The sequence below is a fragment of the Cygnus atratus genome, chromosome 5, assembly GCF_013377495.2.
Source record: "Cygnus atratus isolate AKBS03 ecotype Queensland, Australia chromosome 5, CAtr_DNAZoo_HiC_assembly, whole genome shotgun sequence".
Classification (NCBI taxonomy): Eukaryota; Metazoa; Chordata; class Aves; order Anseriformes; family Anatidae; genus Cygnus; species Cygnus atratus.
In genome coordinates, this window is record NC_066366.1 from 7,678,394 (window position 1) to 7,698,506 (window position 20,113).

At 39.9% G+C, this 20,113-nt stretch overlaps 1 protein-coding gene across 2 annotated transcripts in view; it reads left to right on the forward strand.

Moving 5' to 3' along the window:
* The first annotated feature begins 260 nt into the window (after positions 1-260).
* Positions 261-20,113, forward strand: part of MPPED2 (metallophosphoesterase domain containing 2) — a 193,259-nt gene continuing 173,406 nt past the window's right edge. For both annotated transcript variants that reach the window (XM_035550154.2, XM_035550156.2), the window contains exons 1-2: positions 261-373; positions 7,408-7,515. The gene's annotated coding sequence lies outside the window, so the exon portion shown is untranslated. The remainder of the gene's footprint in view (positions 374-7,407; positions 7,516-20,113) is intronic.

Sequence of the window (20,113 nt, forward strand, 5' to 3'; positions counted from 1 at the left end):
CGCCGCAAGGTGGCGCCTGAGCGCCGGGAACCGCTGCCCCCGGCCGGGAACCGCCGCCCCCGGCAACGCTGAGGCGAGGCGGCCCCGCGGCGCTCAGGTGAGCCGCGGCGGCAGCGGCCGGGAAGGGGCTGGGCTGGGCAGGGCAGGGCAGGGCTGCGCTGCGCTGCCCGGCGGGACCTCGGCCACCGGCCGGCCCGGCCCCTCGCAGGCGGCCCGAGGGACAGGGCGGGAGGGGTTTGAGGCAAGCTCCCGCTTGGCGTGGTGCCTGACAAGCACGACGCGAGGCTCAGGGCTCAGGGGGTGGCGGGGATGTCGGCTGGGACCTGTCCCGTTTGCCACCCAGGTGCCTTCCATTGACTGCCTCTTTTGACAGGTGAGTTGTGCTGAAACTAGAAAATTTGAGCGGAGGATTTCTGTCTTTTCAAGCAGCTTTCGAACTACTGGCGCAATGCAAGCATGCACGTGCTGTGGTAGGAGAAAAAGAAAACAGCTTGAGGTTTTTCTGCCAGAGTTAACGAGTATCCAGTTTGTGATCTGAGCTGCTCGCTCTTTTTTTGAGCAAATGCCAGTGAGCCTTGCATTGCTTACGGTGAGGCGTGCAGAGTAGAAATTTACTGCATTTGGCTGAGGGAAAACCTTGCTTTTAGGTCTTTGGTAATGCTTCTCCTTACTTCAGAAGATTTAATCCTTAAAGTATGCAAGTCTCCAGTTCGTATATTTCAGTGGGCTTTTCCTGACTTGCTAATTATGTTTTGAAGCCTCCAAAAGATTTATTGTAATTGTTCCCAAATGCATAAATACAACCCCTCTACTAGGTGGGCACATGCTTAAGATATCTTCTTTGGTATGAGTCTAGTTCAGTGAGCTATATAACTCACTTGGGAGTTTAACTAGCACTTCCAATGGGCTGTGGAAGTGCAGAGGGCAGAGCGCACAGTGCTCATAAGCAGGTAAGCTGCAACTCGGCTGGCCTGTTAATGAAGATTTTATGGTTTAATGTCTCTTCTGCTGAAGTCTTCTTGTCCAGAGGACAATATACTTGTATCTCAATATATGGTTGTGCTAACACTTCTGTGACCTAGATGTATATTGAATGTGAGTTCATTAGCTTATTTGCATACAGTGAAAACAACAACTGACAAGCAATTACATTTATTTCTCAGGTATTACTTTTGACGAAGTAGGGCTGGGGAACACAGATGGACTGGGGCATGGTTTGTATATTGGTCATATTCAGACATCAAATATTACTAAAATATTTTTCAGAAGAAGTGGCCTACTTCCAAGTGGCTTTTGTTGTGACAGTTTTTTATTCTTGGAAAAAGAAATGTACGGCTGTGACATAAGCCTTTCCTTAAAATGATACATTTGGGGTAGGGTATGGCTTTACCACAGTCAACAAATTCAGAAGAAGTCTCAGTATTTTGGGGCTGAAGTGCTGATTAGGAGGCAAGGAGCTCAGATGGACATTCTCCATTTATATGGTACTCAGCCACTGAATTTTCTTGATGTATTTTCTCATTTCTCTCTCTGCCTGTTACAGGAAATAGGATACAAACAAGTTGCAGGCTATGAATGTTCTCCATTGAGTGAAGCATGATCTGGTCTTCTCTTTGTAATTTCTAGTAAAGTGAACATATTTGAATAAATAAATATATTTATGTGTTCAATTTTTTTGCATTGTTAAAGTTGGCAGTAGGTATCATTCTTAGATCTTTCTTTAATCAGTATGATGAGACTTTTCTTCTCTCTGCCTCTGAGGCACAACAAAGTTACTAACCATGGGTAAACGATAGCACCACCATGTGATTTCTTTAAAAATCATCCAGCCAGGGAGGTCACTCTTCTTATGGTAATAAGAGACAAGTACATCCCCAGATGTTCTCATAAGCCTAATTTAACTGCCTGAGGGGAGGCAGGGTAGATTTAAAATCAACTATTTAAAATAGTCATTGGCACTAAATTATTTGCATTTAAGCCTTTTTTTTTTTTTTGTGGGGAGCTTCATTGGTAATGAGATAAAATTTTAGATTGTTTGACCATATAACTTGAATTTGCTTAAGCTTTCTATTTCTCATGCATTTAGTTGTCTTTCATGTAAATAAAACTCTGGATCAGATAAACAAATGAGGTGGAACATAACTGTGCTGTTATCAGAATAGCTGTGCTCACTTGGACCAGCTGAAGATGTGTCGCTGTATGGTCAAAATCAATGTGTGATTTACTTTTAAGTAGAGGATGGGGGCTTGTTGGTCAGATGCTGGATTCATTGTCAGGAAATGCAAGCTTTATTTCTGCTCTGGTCCTGAGTTTACGTGTAAGCTGGAGCAAGCACATAATTCCCTTACACTTTGTCCATAAATTGAGAACAATTCTTTCTCCCCTCACAGGGGTACTATTAAGTTTAATTCAGTGATGCATAAAATGGGATAAATACTTAGATTAAAGTTGGTATGCAGGGTGTCAGTCACAGTATGGAAATAAATACATTTTAAAGCTGTGGGACATTTCTTCAATGAGGTTAAGTTGAAGCAGTTTCCTTAAACCCCCAGAGGGGTGTGGGCTCATGCAAGCTGAAGGTCTGATCCATGTGTATTTCTTGAGAGGTTTTCTGTAGTACAGCCTATGTAAGAATATTGAGTTTTGCATATTGGAGATGCTGTGAAGGCTGGAAGCAGTCTGTAACTGTTACTTATTAATGGTCTGTATTAATAGAAGGAAAAAAGTCCTTGTTAAATTTTTCAAATCAGCAATGCGTTTAAAGCTGAAGTAAATTTGATTCTGCCAGCTGCACGTAAGTGAAATAGGTCACCATCACTACTACTCTGGTGGGCTTTTTTTCTTCCTTTGCTTTGATGATGCTTTGCAAAGCTGGAGGAGAAATTTTATACGCATCTCCCATATACTTTATTAAAAAAGAAGTCTATGTATGTATACTCTAAAGGAATAGAATAATAAAACCAAGGAAACACCAAAGTGTCTTCAGGCTACTTACCTGTGGTAAAAATGAGTTGAATTCATATATACTGTACTTGCACAAGATAATGTAAAATAGTAATATATTTACTCTGTGATGCAGCGTGGCCCACTTATTTCTGCCCCATATTAAATGGAGAGGGGGATGAACACAACCTCCAGGTGAATTTTTCAGTGTTCTCCAAGGAGTTTTGTCCTTGTCAAATATTCCATAGCTCCTGTATATGACTGAGCTATTCTCGCTAGAAGTGGTTGGATGAGAAAATTAGTTTTGGCCCATGCCATGTAGACCTTTAAAAGAAAAAGGCCCGAGGGGGACATCTTATTTAATAACTCCCCACACCCCTGCATAGCAATCAGGTTCTTCAGTACAGCCAGAAATGGATTTGTGCAGCCGTGAAAGGTATTGGTTGATTTGCCAAGGACAGGCCAGCTTGGAGGTAGGTCAATGGTGGCGCGTCCCTCTAGTCCTGGCAGTGGCAGAAGTGGATGGAGAGTCCGTACAGCACTTCTGATCTGAGGCCACGCTGTGTCTGCGCACTGCAGATATTTGTGCAGTCCTTTGTTGGTTTTGCCTATCACACTTCTACCCATCTCAGGGCAACTAGCTGTCATTGTGCAATCCGTGTAACAACAGCTGGGTGTCAAGAAAGGATGCCATTCAGCAGTGTTTAGTGTTCAACTTAATGCTACAGACTTATGCAGGGTATCTGTCTTGTACTTGTTTGTTTATTTATGTCCTCGGCTATTTCTTTATATTCAATCGGTCCATTTGTCTTCAATCATTGTGACCAACAAAGGGTATCTGGATGACAGTAACAGAGATCATTTGCTTCACAGAAATGTGTTGCCTGTTACTAGCATGGGCTACTGATATCACAAATATCAGGATATTAAGAGTGAATGATAAACACACTTTTCTTATAGACTGGTGGATTGTGATGGCATTAGGCACTCAGCAGTCTTTAGCTTTAGAATAGCAGTGTTAGAATGCAGGTAGCAAGAAGATAGTGTCTCCAGACATCTTGTCTGTAGGAAGGTGTCAGCGTCAAATGAGGAAAGAATATGAAAGAGAATCAAGCGGAAGCTGCAAGTTTGTCCCAGGCAATGGTATAAAAGCATGTAAGCTATGCTAATTGGTACTCTGAGGGGATTGTTCCCCACCCCCCCCCACCCCCCCCCCCCCGCCCCAATACAGTACCTGATGACAATGAGGGAATGGAACCAGGCTCACCGCAAGGGTTTATGTAAATATATCTACACAGCTTGACTCTGAAGTTTACTTCTCTCCCTCTGTTCTTTGTATTTAGTCTATTTGCGACTCTGACATTTCACTAGGACTTCTACTGCTTCTCTTCCATCAATGTATATTTTCATTTACAATATTGTTCTTCTCCTCCCCTACATTTGCTAGAAAGATTTAAATTAGCATTTTACTGAAGCTTTTGCTGTATGTTGGTTTCCTCCTCTTGTAGGAGGGTAAGTTGGATGAAGAGAAAGCTGCTATTTTGTCTTTGTACTTGCTCCTATTTTGTGTCATTTTGTTCTGCTAGACAAACTATCTTTGATTTAGTAGGGTTGAAGTATGACTGCATAATAGATTATCTGTCACTGGACCAAATCAATCATGGTTAACAGTGTATTGACAGAGCATATAGCAAGTATCCTTGACCTGAGGCTGACAATACCTGTTATCACCATCTTGTGGTTCTTGCTGCTGCTTGGCATGAACTTTGAGATAGAATATTCTTTATCAGCTGTTTTTATTCTGCTATATATCTGAGTTTTCTTTATTTGAGGCTTTTTGAGCTAACAGAAGCCGTCTCCTTCATTTGTGAAGCACCGTAGAACCTGGCTAGTCATGCCTGAGTGTTCTTGAAAGTAAGAGACAAACTCCTGTGCTTTAAATAGAAGTCAGCATTTAAATGTTAAGGTTACAATGAGATTTTCACTATAGTTAGGCTGCCATTTAATTGCCCAGGTCAGGTGGTTTGATTTTGTTTATTTTAAAAATACAGTATCATATACCACAAATGAGTGTTGCTGGAGGGAGAGCATTGAATTGATCATGTCTGTTATGGTGATTCCTCTGCTTCTTTGTTCATTTTAAGCATTTATGCTTCAGCATTTCATTCACACAGCTATAGGCACTCCTAATAACATTTCTTTTAAAGTTATAGCAAAAAGTTCCCGCTGCTTGTTGTGTAGTCTCAGTGCTGTATTATTTTCTGCCAGAGGAGAAGTGTCTTTTCCCTCCTTAATGGGGATGTTTTGGGATTTGCCTTGTGATTCTGCACAAATGAGGATGCTTAGCTACTTGCAAAAGCAGTCAGGAGATGACAGGGTCAGCCCGAACCATTGGTCTCAGTTCCAATGAACAGGTGAGATGTGCTCAGTGGTACCTTGTTCGCAGTGTTACTGTTGCTTATGTCTGATTTCAGAAATTGGAATGATGATTATATTTGGGCAAATATATGAACAACTCAGCTGAATTTTCTGGTGTTTAAGTTCAACATGTGCTCAAATGCTGTACTGAAGTAGGAGCTTGCTTTGGGTCTGTGCATATCTTTACAAAGATGAAGTGGTGATGCAGAGTAAGTAAAGTAATCACTACCAAGTGAGAAATAAAAGACTTGGAGGAATATTATTGATGTACTTTGCTACTTCAAGAAAAATGTATTTGGTAAGCTTCCAGGCAAGCAATGTCTGTGCTCAAGTTTGGCTTGCAATTTATGGACAAATGAAAATATATTTTGCCTACGGACAATGTAACTAGATCTTCTTTATCTTGCTTATCAAAGCACACATATATTCATGCAAGAATGACAGAAATTCTACCAGAATGCATTTTTCTTCATTGTTACTTTTTTTTTTTAATCAAAATGTTTTCTCATATTGTTTTGTAGTCCTGGCATATGAACACTGTCTGGTAGCATAATCAATGATGTGGTAATATCTTGTCTGCTTTTTATATCCCAAATAAGGACTGTATGTTTTTGAAGGGGAAGGTGAAATGTTTTCCTCTGTGGACCAGATTGTAAATATATATTGTTGGAGAGGACAAGGTAGCAGTTTGCTTTCTGTTTGAGTCAGAATTGAGGAGATACGTGATGATCCTTACTTTTTGCTTTTCTATGTTTGTGTCAATTTCTTGTGTGAGCCGTGCAATAAAGAGAAGTTTGTGACACAAAGTTAGTAACATGGCACTGTTGGCCCAAGTATGGTTTCTTGTTTCTCTAATAACATTTGTTGTCACACCACCTCTTCTAGGCATCACTGTTTCTCCTTTCAGGACTTCAGAATACTCTGCCTAGTTCGTTCCTCAGGATTTGAGTCTGAGCACATGCTCCTTTCCCAGTAGCTTTCCTGTAGGACATACAGCCACTTTCTGTTATTACAAATATTTGATAATACATCTACCATTCCTGAAAGAAAATGTTTACTAAGATCAAATTTGGTCTAACCTTGGCTCAACTGAAATGCTACTAAGAAGCAGATTGCTCACTCCAGTTTGGAACCAGCAAAACCATTGTTGGAAAAAACAGAATCTGATAATGGGAAAGGCAAAACAGAAGTGGGATAACTGTCATCCACCCTAAACCACAACATTTGAGAAAGAAGAACCATATGGTACCCAGGACAGAAAGGTTTGTCTGTTAACCAGTTTCTCAATGAGCTCACGTGAGGCTAATGAAGAGTTTTCATCCGAGTCAGATGTAGTTAAATTGAAGATCTTCTAGGTTAAAAAGATGAGAAGAAAAACTCATTGTATTAACTTGTAGACCACAAAGCACTCATAACGACAGTGTTCGAAAGCAGCAATGTTCGATTGCCAAAGATATGAACAAATGCTAATCCTTCTCAAACTTAACCCAGAGGGCACTAATGAAATGCTGCTCCTTTGCTCTCCTTAGGGTTTGGGAGGTATTAGGTGCTGGGGAGATTTCTTGCTTGGTTGTTTCACTGGGGTTTTGAAGGGGGAAGTGACACGCTACTGGAACTGAACGAGTAACTGATAACATGTCCAGTTTTTCTTTCTGGCTTCCGACCTAAAGAGAGAGCTACTTTATTAAGATACTTTCTTCAGGCATACGTGTGAGGCTTGATAATGGGTTTTCTTTTATCTCCTCTGATGTGTTGTAAGCTGTAATCTGGTTCAGTCCTAGCTGAATTAGCAACTGTAAAGTTTAAAAACCAGACAAAACAAAGCTCTGGATATAGAGCGGCTACATATCTGTAGCTATATGTATTTTCCTTTTTCTCTTGCCTTTTTCTCTTATGTTTTTGTAAAAATGTTTGGTTGATATAGAGTGTATTGTACTACAGAGGAGATGTAAACTCTATGCTAAAAGAGACTTAACTTCTGTTAAGTTTTTCTCTTAAATCAGATTTATAAACAACTTTAAACTAAAGGTCCTTCTGCATTTGCAGGAGAGAAGGAAAACCAAAACAATTGTGGTGAGCAAAAAGAACCAAAGAACCACAACAAGTGAAGAGACAACAAGAGGAACAGAGCTGGGAGAAAATCACCGTACTTCTGTAAGTAGATGCCCACGTTGCCTGCTAAAACATTGCCTCAAAGTCTAGAGACGCTCAGGTGAAATTGCCATTGCCTCCTTTGCACACCCAGCTGCTAGCACGTCCTGTCGTTTTAAGCATCTGTGGTGGGCTTGGCATTTTTGGTTTGTGGTTTTGCTGTTACCTTCCTGTTATGGCTAATTAGTGCTACTATTAATATCTGCTGAAGTCTTCCAGGTGTGGTGGTGGAAACCAACTTATTATGGGCAAGCAATCTGGGCTGCTGGTGTTCCCAGTGTAAGGTCTAATGGTGAGGAGATGTGAGATGCTTTTGGATCTTTTCCTGTGGTGGTTAGATAGCAAAGCTTTCAACAACTTCAGTTCCAGCTGGGTCATTGGGATTCTGAACTGTGTACTTCAGCATAGCTCATGGATTTTAAACCTGTCACATTGTACTGTTATTATAGATATGGTCCTGCACTTGCAAGCTGTTTTCTTGATCTTTTGCCAGCAAGGCTTTTGTAGCAGTCCTTGGAAGATATACTGTAGCAGTTCTCTTTTATAATATCTATCATTAACACCTCGTTGGCATCTGTAAGAGTTTCTTATTTGCTGGAGATTGGAGCAGTTGATTAAGCAGCCTTTTGCTGTCCACAGGCAATTTCTCAGATTTCCACCTTGTTTCAGATCCACCTTTTCTAGCAAAGGTCCTGGAAAAAGGTTGTGGCAGGGCAACTACAGCCCTTACCTTCATGATAATAATAAACTGTTTGAAAAATTTCAATCAGGCCAAAGCAGTAAGACAGCTTTAATGAGGATTTGTAGTGACCTTCTGTTTTATAGTAGGTGGATTCTGGCACATTGTCAATTTTAATTCTTACTGATCTTTCAGTGGCTTTTGATACTAGAGATCATAGGTTTCTCTTAAAATACCTGTAGAAGATCCTGAGCCCTGTGGGCCCTGCCCTGACACTGCTTCTTTAGTATTTGCCTCAGTGGTGCCAGTTTGTCACTGTAAATATCTCATCTTCTGATACTGCCCCTGTGAACTGCCAGGTTCCCCAGGGCTATGAATTGGGCGTGTCCCTGGGTTTCCTGTATGTATATGTTAGCTACAGCTTGCATTTCCAAACCTTACACACACACAATGGCATGCAGAAAGTGCTTGGACACATTTGTTTCATACAAGTATTTCTGTATATATGACAGCAGTGCTTGCCTGCCAAAATTACTCTGTGTAAAATGTTGCAAAAGTAAATGCAAACACAGTGAGATTATGACTGCCTCGTCTCCTTTTGATTGAATTGTATTGTTTTAGTCTTGATTCAGTATCTTAAATCACTGTGGTGGTCTAGGCACTGGAGGAATTTTAGGCTGTTTGTGGTTAGTCATGTGCTGAAGAAGTATTTCTGGATGCCAAGAGGCAGCATAAACTGACTGCTCTTACCATTTGAGGTAGTAATGGCAGTATGACTTGCTGATGGAGAAAGTCTGCTAAATCATCAACTTCTCCAGTCTGAGCAGAACTTTACCCATAGGACATCTGCTAGAAACTTCTGCCTAATCCTTGTTTAAAAAAAAAAAAAAATCCAGGGTAGGGGAATCTTTATATACAGAAGGAATATTTTTTTTTAGAGTTAATCTAATGTCCTTATTCTTTTTTCCTTTACTTCTAGTTATTCTTATAGTGACTTGAGGTAGAGTTAATCTTGTATTGAAGATGTCAGTAGTTAGATAAATAGCTACCTCTGGGCTAGATGTCTAGACTGTGGGCTTCTGTCTGTAGAAAGACAGAATAAATCTGTACTATGATTCATTTAATCCATAAGTGGGCTTGTATAGTGCAGACATTTAAATCTGGACAAATGAATCCTAAGACTTTTATATGTTTGTGAATTGCTGTGTTGTTTTGGTTGTTAAACACTTGGCCTCAGCCAAGGAACTGAACCATTGCAGTTTGGACGGTGGGTATAAATAGAAGATTATGGTCTGAACAGATGTAGGCTCGGGAAGCAAAAGCACAAAAAGGCAAGATGCCAAAGGATCCACAAGTAGCTTGTGCAATGTTTGCATGTCACAGACTTCTTAGTGGTACTGCTTTCCGTAACCTTGCCCACCCAGGGTGTGCTGTGAGGCTATAAGGGGATTCTTGTAGATTCTTGTAATTCTCAAGGGGAGAATTAGTTCCCTGAAGGCCTGCTATGTTGTAACGCAGAGGCCAGAACGAGTGTCCAAAACATGGAAGGTGTTTGTATTGTTGCTGACTGCCTCAGTTGTGTTTCTCCCCTGCCACTCAGGCAGTGGTTTCATAACTCACTGTCTGAGCTTGTAGTTCATTGTGGTATCTATTCAATTAAACTGTCTCTGTCCATTGTAGAAGAAGAGCTAGTTGATAATTTACCTTGTGATTTGGTGTATATATCCTCAAATTGTACCTGCCTATTTGAATCATGTTTCACTTTGAAATGATTTCTAAGGTCTCTTATTCACAACCTCTGTGGATTTCACTGTGGCAGCTAAATCTGACAGGAGTTATGAATTGGAGCCCTTCACCACCACAGTTCAGTCCAGGGTATTAAAGTGAACTGAAATCAATAGTGGTTTACATTATAATGGGCCTGGCTCTGAACTGGAAACTGAAGAATAGGCACATCTCTTCTTTTGCTTCTTATGCTAGAAGGCAGCAGCCTCCAGCAGGAGGAAGGATGGCCAGCACTAAGAAAGCTCTTTAACCTAGCTAATAGGGCTTGGAAGGGCTCGTAAGAAAATGTTGTTCCTTGATAGTTAGCTTGCTTTCTATGTTGTTTGCTTGCTTCTTCCGTCTGTACTTGGGATTATATTTGCCACATGTATTAACTTCGCATGTGTTTCTAATTTACCTAGTTTCTTCAAATTTTGTAATCTCAGACATTTTTGCCGTTTATCCCAAATTGTTACCAGCTGAAAAGATCACAGTACATTTTTTCACACCGTAGTCCTAATCACAAATGAAAATGCTAACTAAAACCAAAATAGCAACTCTCCTATTGGCACAGGAGACAATTTCTGTATTTGAATTAATACCTTGCTTCACGTCAGTTGCTATACAGTGCTAGAGCTATGATCTGTGTACTTCACTGCTCTGTCTCCACCACTGGTGGTGAGCAGCAAGGACAAGGGTAACAGCTTGTTTAAATATGGGATTTCTAGATGTGTAATGATTTCAAGTTAATTTTACTGTTTGTTTCTGGTTTTATCTAGCTGACTTTTAATTCCTTATTGCTTTAATAAATGTAAAAGAGATGTTAGTATTGGAAACTTCACTTAAAAAATCCTCAATTAGGTGAATGTAACTTTATCAGATGAAAAGAGTACATTACTGATATAATTAAATTTGAAATAGTTTCTGTAAATCAGTGGTATTCAGTAGATGCTATCCTGCTTCTTTCCTAAGCTCTTTTCAAGCTTGAAAGCCGATAAATGTTGTTGCTACATAATGACAATTTCATAACAGAAATGATCAGGAGTACGCCTATCTTTCTAGTTCTGCAAAGCAATGCTGCGTTGTTGTTGGTTGTTGTTTTGTGTGTTTTTTTGGGGGTGTGTGTGTGTGAAGGTGGGCTGGCTGTCTCTCCTAGCTTGCTATGACTTTTCAAAAATTACTGTCAGTGCTGCGGTAAGTGTGGCAGCAAATTCCCTTTTGAGCCATAGGATGTGGGTGTCTGAACCAACCAGGTATGCTTATGCTCTGTTTTCAAGCGTTGCCTCAACTGCTTATTTCTATAGTTGCTTTTGGTGACTCCAAGACACTGTGACCATCAGATAACATTGTTGAGCAGTAACATTAAAGTCTTGTTCATTTCCATGAAGCAGAAAGACAGCAGCAAACCTTGTCACCCTAACTAAGTGTTCACAGCACAGCCCCCCTCCCCCAAGGGCTGTACTAGCTTCGTGTTAAATCATGTATTGATTACAAGATTACAGCATTTTGTATACAAAATGTGTGTGGTCATGGGCCTCTAGATTTCAATTGCCTATTTATCTCTGTGGAAGATTGTATATATTCACAGGGGAGCTTCTTGGGGTGGTTTGGCACACCGTGGGGGGAAACCAGTTGGGACTGAGAAGCAGATGCATGCAGAGACCCCTCTTCTGAGGACTCTGCTCTTCGGTAGACCCTGGACTTCAGCGTGTGAACAGCAGCAGAGAAGGAGACATGGCGTTGCCTCTCTGATCACTGATGCACAATGCGATGTTGTCTCATCCCTGCCAGCCATGAGGCTAATGTATAGGACATGCAGGATTTCTTTATCCAAAACACTGTAATTGTAGCTGTGAAGCATTTCTACTGTCTTAGCTAGGGAAAGTGGAATTATCTTTACAGTGGCTATGCTCTCTTTGATATAAGGAATCAAGTGTCAGGTTAAAGTTACCTCTAAAATCGTGTTTTACAAATGACTGGGGAAAGCAGTTTCCTGTGCATCTTGGGAAAGTCTGAGATATGGAACATCTTGTGCGTGGATCTGCACTGGTACAGGTATGCATAATTTGCAGTAGGCCGTGGTCAACTTCATTTTATAGTTGTAATCTCAGCTGCTTATGATTGAGTTAAGTATGGCTGTCTCTTGGATGGTGTCATGTTTTACACTGTAGTGAATTAACTTAAAATCCCATAGCTTTTCTCCTGTAAAGCACCTACCTCATTTTCTTTAAAGTATTCTGAGGTCTGTGGGGCTGCAGCAGTGTATCTACTTTAGTTAAAAATAATAATTTAATTCCGTATTATGTGAGTATATTTAGCCTTTCAGGGCAAGTAATAACAATGAAATATCTCACTTTAATTCTCAGTTTTTAACTAGTTGCTTAATTTTCACTCTTGTCCTCCAAATTTTCATAAAACTTTGAAAGGCTATCCTAATATTTAAGAAGTGGTTACTAGTATAAATGTGGGAAATACTGATGAGAAATGTGAACTTGTACAGCTGCGCGCAGAACTGTGTTAGTGAGAAGTGAAGAATGGCAGATACTGAGAATTTCCTGGTGGTTGGATGCACTTAAAGTATTCTCTTGATACTTGTACACTATCCATGTAAAGACTACTTGGTCATACAAAGGTCGAGTACATTTAATACAGGGGCATGAGAAGTGCAGAATAGTCCTGTATTTGCTAGAAAAAAATATATTTTGAGACTGTTTTGTACCAAGAGGTGCTGATCTGTTATGATCCCAGTAGGAAAGGCACTCAGACTCTGTAAAGTGTCATCTAACATGTTACTTATTGGAGCTAACACCAAAAAGAAAGAGAGAATAGTATAGATGATCTTAAATCCCTTTCCATACTGGGAGCCTGAGCTGTACAGTGTCATATGGGACTCTGATCCCCATGCTGCACACCACACAGACCTGTCTGTAGAAAGGGTTACCCCGTTTCAGCCATTGAAGCTGTTGTAGGCTTGTCCAACAAGAAAACAACTCTATTCATCATTCCTACTGTCAAACAGAAAGGATGTTCGCGTGTGAAATTCTTGCTGCACTTCTAGATAAAGGCAAGGCCATGCAGGTGGTGCAATCACTGCTGCCAGGGGGAGCTGCTCCTCTGTTACCCTTAGCCAGCAAAGTTTATCCTGCAGATCAGGGACATGCGGAGCACATCACAGCCTGAAGGTCAGGCTGCACAGACAGTGCGGCACAGGCCAGGGACTGCTCAGGTGAGCCGTCACGCGGACCACTAACTTCTCAATGTACAATAGTCTTCTGCTCAGAAAAACAACACCAGGGATTATGACATATATATGTATATATACACGTACGTATTAGCGGTCTTGGATGCAGCTTTAGAGTTTTATACATATTATGGCAAGAATACCTTTTAAGGAAAGGCAAGGATGTCACCAGCTATTGATATACTAGAAATGAAAACCTCATTAAGGTTTCATAAAATGAAAACCTTATTAAGTATTCAAAGAATGTCCCAATATGGTCAATTGCAGTGTTACTGGGCTGCCACAGCTTGAAACAGAGAATATAGAATTAATTGAATCTGAACTAACTCTTTGGACAAAGCCACAAAGAGAATTGTGTGCAGGTAAAATCCTGATGCTGACCTTACTCAGGAATTTCACCTGTTCAGTTTACACTGTCTCTTCACTGTATAGCCCGAACTCTCCTTCGTTATGCAGAATTTCCCTTAATGCATATAAATGGAGTTATAAAACAAAACAGTGACAAATGTTTCTCCTAGATTTTGTATTTTGAATGTAACTATATAAAGCATTCTGAAATATTTGAAATTTATAATGGTGTTACTTTCCAGACATCATATGTTGACTTATAAGTCAGCTTCTGAGCAGTATTAGTAGTAGAGTATTTTACTAATATCTTGACTGTATTTGATACACCTATTACAAAAAAAAGTGTTTATGGAAAAAAAAAAATGAAGACATTATTATTGTGTTTTTTTTTGCATTCATAATCCATGTCATCAGGTTACTTGTGCGAGGCAGAGGCAAAGGAGATGCTAGAAAATCTGAACCTGGCAGCTATACAAAGTTTACCAAGAGTCGTATTTCTCCAGTAACTTGCACTGATGCTTATTATGAGCTGTTGTAGGGAAGTCTTTTGTTTTGTCACTTAGAATAATCTGTAGGTTAAATATTTGAAAATACAATAATTGGGACCATTGCAGTGAGTATCCTGTAGCCTTAAGCCTTAAGTGTGCACGTATACATTTTCCTTATGCAGCTGTTTGGTTTGCATTCTGAAACGTGTTTTGTAGCCACGCTTGTTCCTAGCTCTTACTTTGCCAGTATTGCTGTTCTTCAAGCTCTGATGCCCAGTGTAACATCAAACGGAGCGCGCTACCTAGCATGTGAATACCAATGTGTAATTAGTGTTTTCAGGATCGAGGCTTTTGTGATAAGAACTACAGTACTCTAAGCTGTGTCAAGTCTCAGAGCGGCAGGTAAAACAAATAGGCTGAACCATAAGGGTTCTTTCTGATTATACTGAATTACCTGGATTTCAGAACAAAGATTTGTATTTTTAATATGACATATATTAAAACAAATGGAATCCTTTTTCTGCTTTGAGATGGTTAGGGATATTTACTTTGCAAGGACTCCACAAAGTAATTACTGAGTTCTACAGCTGTTCCAGAATTTAGGAAACTCCAGGAAAGAAACTAATAATTAAAATCTTACATGAGAGTGGGTTTAGGGTTTTGATTTTTTCCCCCACCTACTAGACAACTTGATTGTTTGAATGCCTGCTAATTAGTGTAGGAAAGGTCTAGATCAGTGCTCTCCTCCCCTTTCCTAGTGTATTTGGAGAGGTATGTTTCAAATTATTTACAATCTTGAATTGGTGAGTACTCCCAAATGTTTCACTGTATTTTTTTCCTACTGTTGCCTTAGACTTAATGTAATTAGTTGTCTCCATTTCATTAGGTCACTCAGGCTGATGTATATCCTGAATGAAATCTTCTAATCTTACATGTAACTAGTACTTAGAACATACTTAGCCCAATAGGGTTAAGTATTGATATTTAACTTACTTTTTTTAATTCCCATCTTCTGTATTTCAAAAATGTGGGGTTTCATTTGTAATGGTACCTTTTTTTTTTTTTTTTTATCAAATATGTTGCTTTGTCTTACTACATGGTATTTTAATGTCCTCTTATACTGTTTTTTTGCCATCTGGACCATATTGTTTTAAACTTACTCTAAACACACCCAAGCCGTGCGCAGTGCTGTTCAATCTGTTCTGTTTTCAAGGGATGAATGAAGTTTGGGTTCCCGTTTTGTTTGTTTTTAAAGATTCCCTCTTCCTCCCTCCATTATCTGTCTGGTCCCTTTCACTCCTCAGGGTGGAAAGGGAAATAATATTGTTATTAAAACTGCAGAATACAATTCCTTCCTTTTTTCTCCCATGTTCACAGCAGTCTCCCTCCAGCTGCAAAATGTTTTGTCCTGGTGACTGTATTGCAGACCAGGTTATTAGGAAGTAGAATATTGATAATTTAGGATGAGTTTTTCAAAGCTAGCCTAGAGGGTTGGGGTGTCCAATTAGAAATTAATGACCTAGAGGCAGCTTTGAAAATCCCACCTGAAGAGTTGAAGCTTTTAAATGAGTCTGAACTTAAGAGTGCAGCCATAATGGGTGCACAAATTGTGTGATATTTTCCTGTGATTGGAAGGAGTGTTAAATAGCAGCTCTCTATTTTCATGTCAAATAAGTAAGAAAATTACCCGAAATAGACTTCAGATTGGTAAACTGATCCCCCTTTCTGTGCAACAGGCTAACAGGCAGCTACTTAAAAATACTAAGGCACAATACAGCCCCACTGTAATGACAAGTTTTGTCTAGGAAGTCATGCTGTATGTGTTTTCTGGAGAGAGTTAATCAGAAACTTTGAAATAAGCCTAGAGCAAGAGCAAAAGCAGGAAATGTAGATGCAGATTTTCTTTTCCAATGGAATAAGTGAAAAAAATGTTTTTAGTTATTTTTAAGAATTTAAAGTAGTAGTACATCAGCTAAGAGAATAAAATTAAAGCAAGGCTCTTGCGTGCCAAAGATTTTTTTTTTCTTTTTTAATGATTCCAAGGGTATGGCAGGTGAATCCATTTAGCAAGTCTAATGACTGGAAAGTGGAATGTTTTTCAAATAGCATGGATGAAACGATCTGTAGCCCATCAGCGTACAGCTGGAATGATGTCATACATGGTTATGCTTTAATTCTTCCTGCGTTGCTAAAGGGGGAATGGGGTCTGTAATATCCGCAGACTGCCTTGCTGAATGCAAATCCTCAAGCTGGAAATGGAGAGCCTTCTCTTTCTCAACATGACTAATGTTAATTTCTTTAGCAGAAAAAAAAATTTAATATGTCTCTCTAATGGTAAATTACCATTTATTGTAAATGTGCCACATAAAGGAAGTAATAAGTCATTATTATTGACCTATTACTGTTCTTTCTATTTTACCTCTAATTAAATAAAAATGTGCACTTTGAGTTAATATGCTTTTTGTTTGAATATTCTTTTATTAGTCCAGAGCCTTCAGCAACCAGTGCTGATACTTCAGCACACTGCAGTAATCCAAACTTTGTCTTAGATTTTGGTTAAGCTGGGGGTGAAGTCTTCATCGTAGTTGTTCTCTTTTAATCAGATTCCCCCACCCCATTACTCTCCTTGTGACTTCGAGCCGCAGTATGGTGCTCTTAGGTGGTGTTTCTAGTCACTTGTTGGCTCTCCGAGCACAGAGGGGGGACTTTCTCCATGGGTTTCTCTGATGATACTTAAAATGTGTTAGTGCTTAAGAGAGTGGATTCTAAGAAAAATGAAGGCGAGTAATTATAAAAGAGAGGCAGGAACTTTCAGGATGAGGATGATGTTACAGTGTACCTGCTAGAACAGCTGAGTGATTGAGATAGTGGGGTAGTACGTGTGCTGGGCAGTGTTAGGAATGAGTCTCTCCTCTGAAGACAATTAATGCATTTACTGAAAATTGCCACTAGGGTAGAAACTATCCCAGATAGACTCAGAAACAGATGGTAATCAGGGAACCTAGGGGCAATTTACCCTGTCTTTATAGATGGCCAGTTGTGTTCATTCTTTCCCATGCTTTTTCCTTCATATCAGCAATCCTTTGTGCATAACAAACAGCACAGGGTTAGTGGGAGGAATGGCAGGAGGAACTGTCGTAGCTTTACATACACCCGGGAGGCCACGCACTCTCCTTTGAGCTGGGAAACACAGACTTGAGCCTTGTTAGGTGAGGAGGGCTTTGAGCCTGGCCTCTTACACTCTAAGCAAAACTGTGTGTCACGATGGTATATGATGGTAAATAGTGCAATCACCACCTTGTTATATCACATTTTAGGAAAACAAAACAGCAACAAACAAAAAAGCTTCTTGGATCACATGGAGAATAAGTGCAGAAGACTACCCTGAGAAGATGGTCCAATACTCTGTGTGCTGGTGCTTGTCTGCCTTGCTGAATAAATGCATTAGTTTGGCATTTAGGATATTCTGTGAGCTCAGATTTTTCACTGGATTCAGTGCACTGGTTGTTTTGAATCCTGCTCTGAAATGCCAAGTTCCTCCATGCACTGCAGACATCGGACTCTGAAATCTGAATTCCCTCCTTGGGATTAGAAGCCTAGAAGTTAAATGCCATTGCTTGTTCTTTATGGAGCCCCATGTCTCTTACTGGGCATACTTAATCCCAAGAGTATAGTCAGAGTGCAAGGAGAATATGTTACCTCGTGTCTCCTTAGCGATCCTGTTGCAGTAATTCTCAGCAGCGTTACTCCGGTCCCCCTGGTTCAACTGAATGGTGGCAACAATGCTGTAACTGCAGCGGGGATGAGTCTTTGCTATGCATCTCTTGACTCTAATTAAAATATGGTGATGTAAATGTAACAGTGGACCAAAATTATCATAGTATGATTAAAAAAAAATGCTCTTATTCCTTGAGAGATGCTGAAGAGCATTGCTAATTGAGGACTGTAAATCCTCATAGACTGTCATGACTGCTGATAATTATGTCAGTCCATGGCTGTTGCAGGAAGAGTAAGAAAACCTGTAAAACCAGCTGCCATGTATTTCTCCAGAAAAATATCCATATGCAAAAACAACTGAAAAGTCTTTTGAAGTGCCGAATCTATTTAAATTTTGTTTTCTGGCAGTCATAGTTCCCTTGGTCACCTCTTCCAAAGAACATCTTCCTGCAGCATTTCTCTTGCTTTCCCAGTCTTCCCGTGCTTGCTCAGCTCCATCCTTTGCCTCTTAAACACACATCTCCCCTCGATCTCTTCTCCCAGAGTCCAGCCTCTTCTTTCCACCAGTCCCCTGGTATCCTTCACTGTGTGCTTTGTTTGTTTGTTTTACTTTCTTTTGCTTTACTTTTTTTCCATGATGCCTTTGCTTACCTGAGCTTTGTGAGGAATGCTTTGAGGAACACAGATAACCGAGGCCAGATAGTAATGGCATAAATGCATTTAAGCTAATTGCCTTCTTCCGAGGAAGAAGACATTCTTTCTGGCAGAAGTTCCATTGCCTCATTGTAAGCACTCTTAGAAGAAAAAAGAAGGGGAAAAAAAACACATTTTTTCCTAGAACTCCTAAATGATCGATCTATTCAGCTCAAAATTTTCAATCTCTGATGAGTATTGTTAGTCTTCAGCAGTGCTCCTTAATAAGATAGAGAAAAAATAGAAAATATAATTTCTCTTTTAATGCTCTTTGTATAAGAGTTCTGATGTGGAAAATCAATACTTGCTATTCAAAGAAAAGCTACTGAAACAAATAATATTGCTGGTCAGCGGGCTTTGCCAGGCTGTTTGCTTTGATTATATTCCTGCTGACATAGTAGTGTGCTGGTGTTTAGAAAACCCCTAAAAACAATTTTAAGTGTTTATCTTATGAAACAGGTTAAACAACGTAGTGTTTAGGAATCAGTTGAAACAAAACTCAAGAACAGATGAGAATATGTTATTACTTTAGCCTTAAAAAAATTATATTAATAAGCAAATAGATTTTGTATGTCAACAGAATGACAGTTATTGTCGCACCTCCCCCCGCCCCCTTTATTTTGGCGGTTCATGGTTAAAATAAAAAAGCTTTTTGTCAAATTCTTAAGCAAGAAATATATGATACTTGGATTTTTTTTTCCCAGATTTCTCTGTGCCCATACTTAATCACAGGCATTTTCCTTGTTATATCTGAAACACAGATTACTCAACAGTCTTTCTTTGTCTGTGCCAGCTCATATAATTCACATTTTTATTACCCTGATCAATTGAAACATTTTATTAAAGGTCAAAAGAAAAGAAAAATTGTAAAATTAGAAATGGAAATGGATTTGCTTAACGATTGAAAGCATAAATATGGAAGCAAATGATCCAATTTATTACCTTTTTCTGTTTAATAATTATCTTTGTCTTTGATGCTAGTTCTGCATTTTACTCTAGCTGCTTTGACTCTACAACTATCTATTCTTTTTCTATCTAGCCATATATAAATGTGGGAGAAATCTGTGTTAGCCTAGGTATGTTTAAAATGGCTGGTAACAATGGCAGCTCGAGACAAAGCGTTAGACTTGGTCAAATGCACTAAGCGTTCTTTTTCTGATTTGCAAATTCAATTCAGTACTGAAACGCTGGGGGAGGTAAATCTTTTTCCTGAGATTTAAATTGTAATGCTAATCATTTATTACTATTGAAAGCCTGTTTTACAGACTCTGTGTGCACGGTGCTTAGAGTAACGGTCACCATGGCTGTGCCTACGTTGTGGAGCAAGTATATTCAGCGGTGCGTCGTGACGCTGGTGTGTCAGTACTGATGACACTGATGTTGGCTGTGCTGTGGGCCGTCGTACTGGGACTTGTGCTGCCAGTCAGCCCTGGGCTCAGCACCCATTGTCTCCCACTACTCCTGCTTTCCTCCGGAAGGAGACAGGGCTGTCTGAGCAAGAGGGGAGCCGACTTACAGTACAGTGAGCCAATGGGTTTGGTGATCGGGTGACCAGGGCGGGGGAGTTTCTGCATGTTTGAGCATACTTCAGCCACACGGCGTGTACGCTGTGTAGGTTATCCTGTCTTGGTGGTGGTGTAGCTCCAGGGTTCAGTGGTTGCGGAGTGTTTA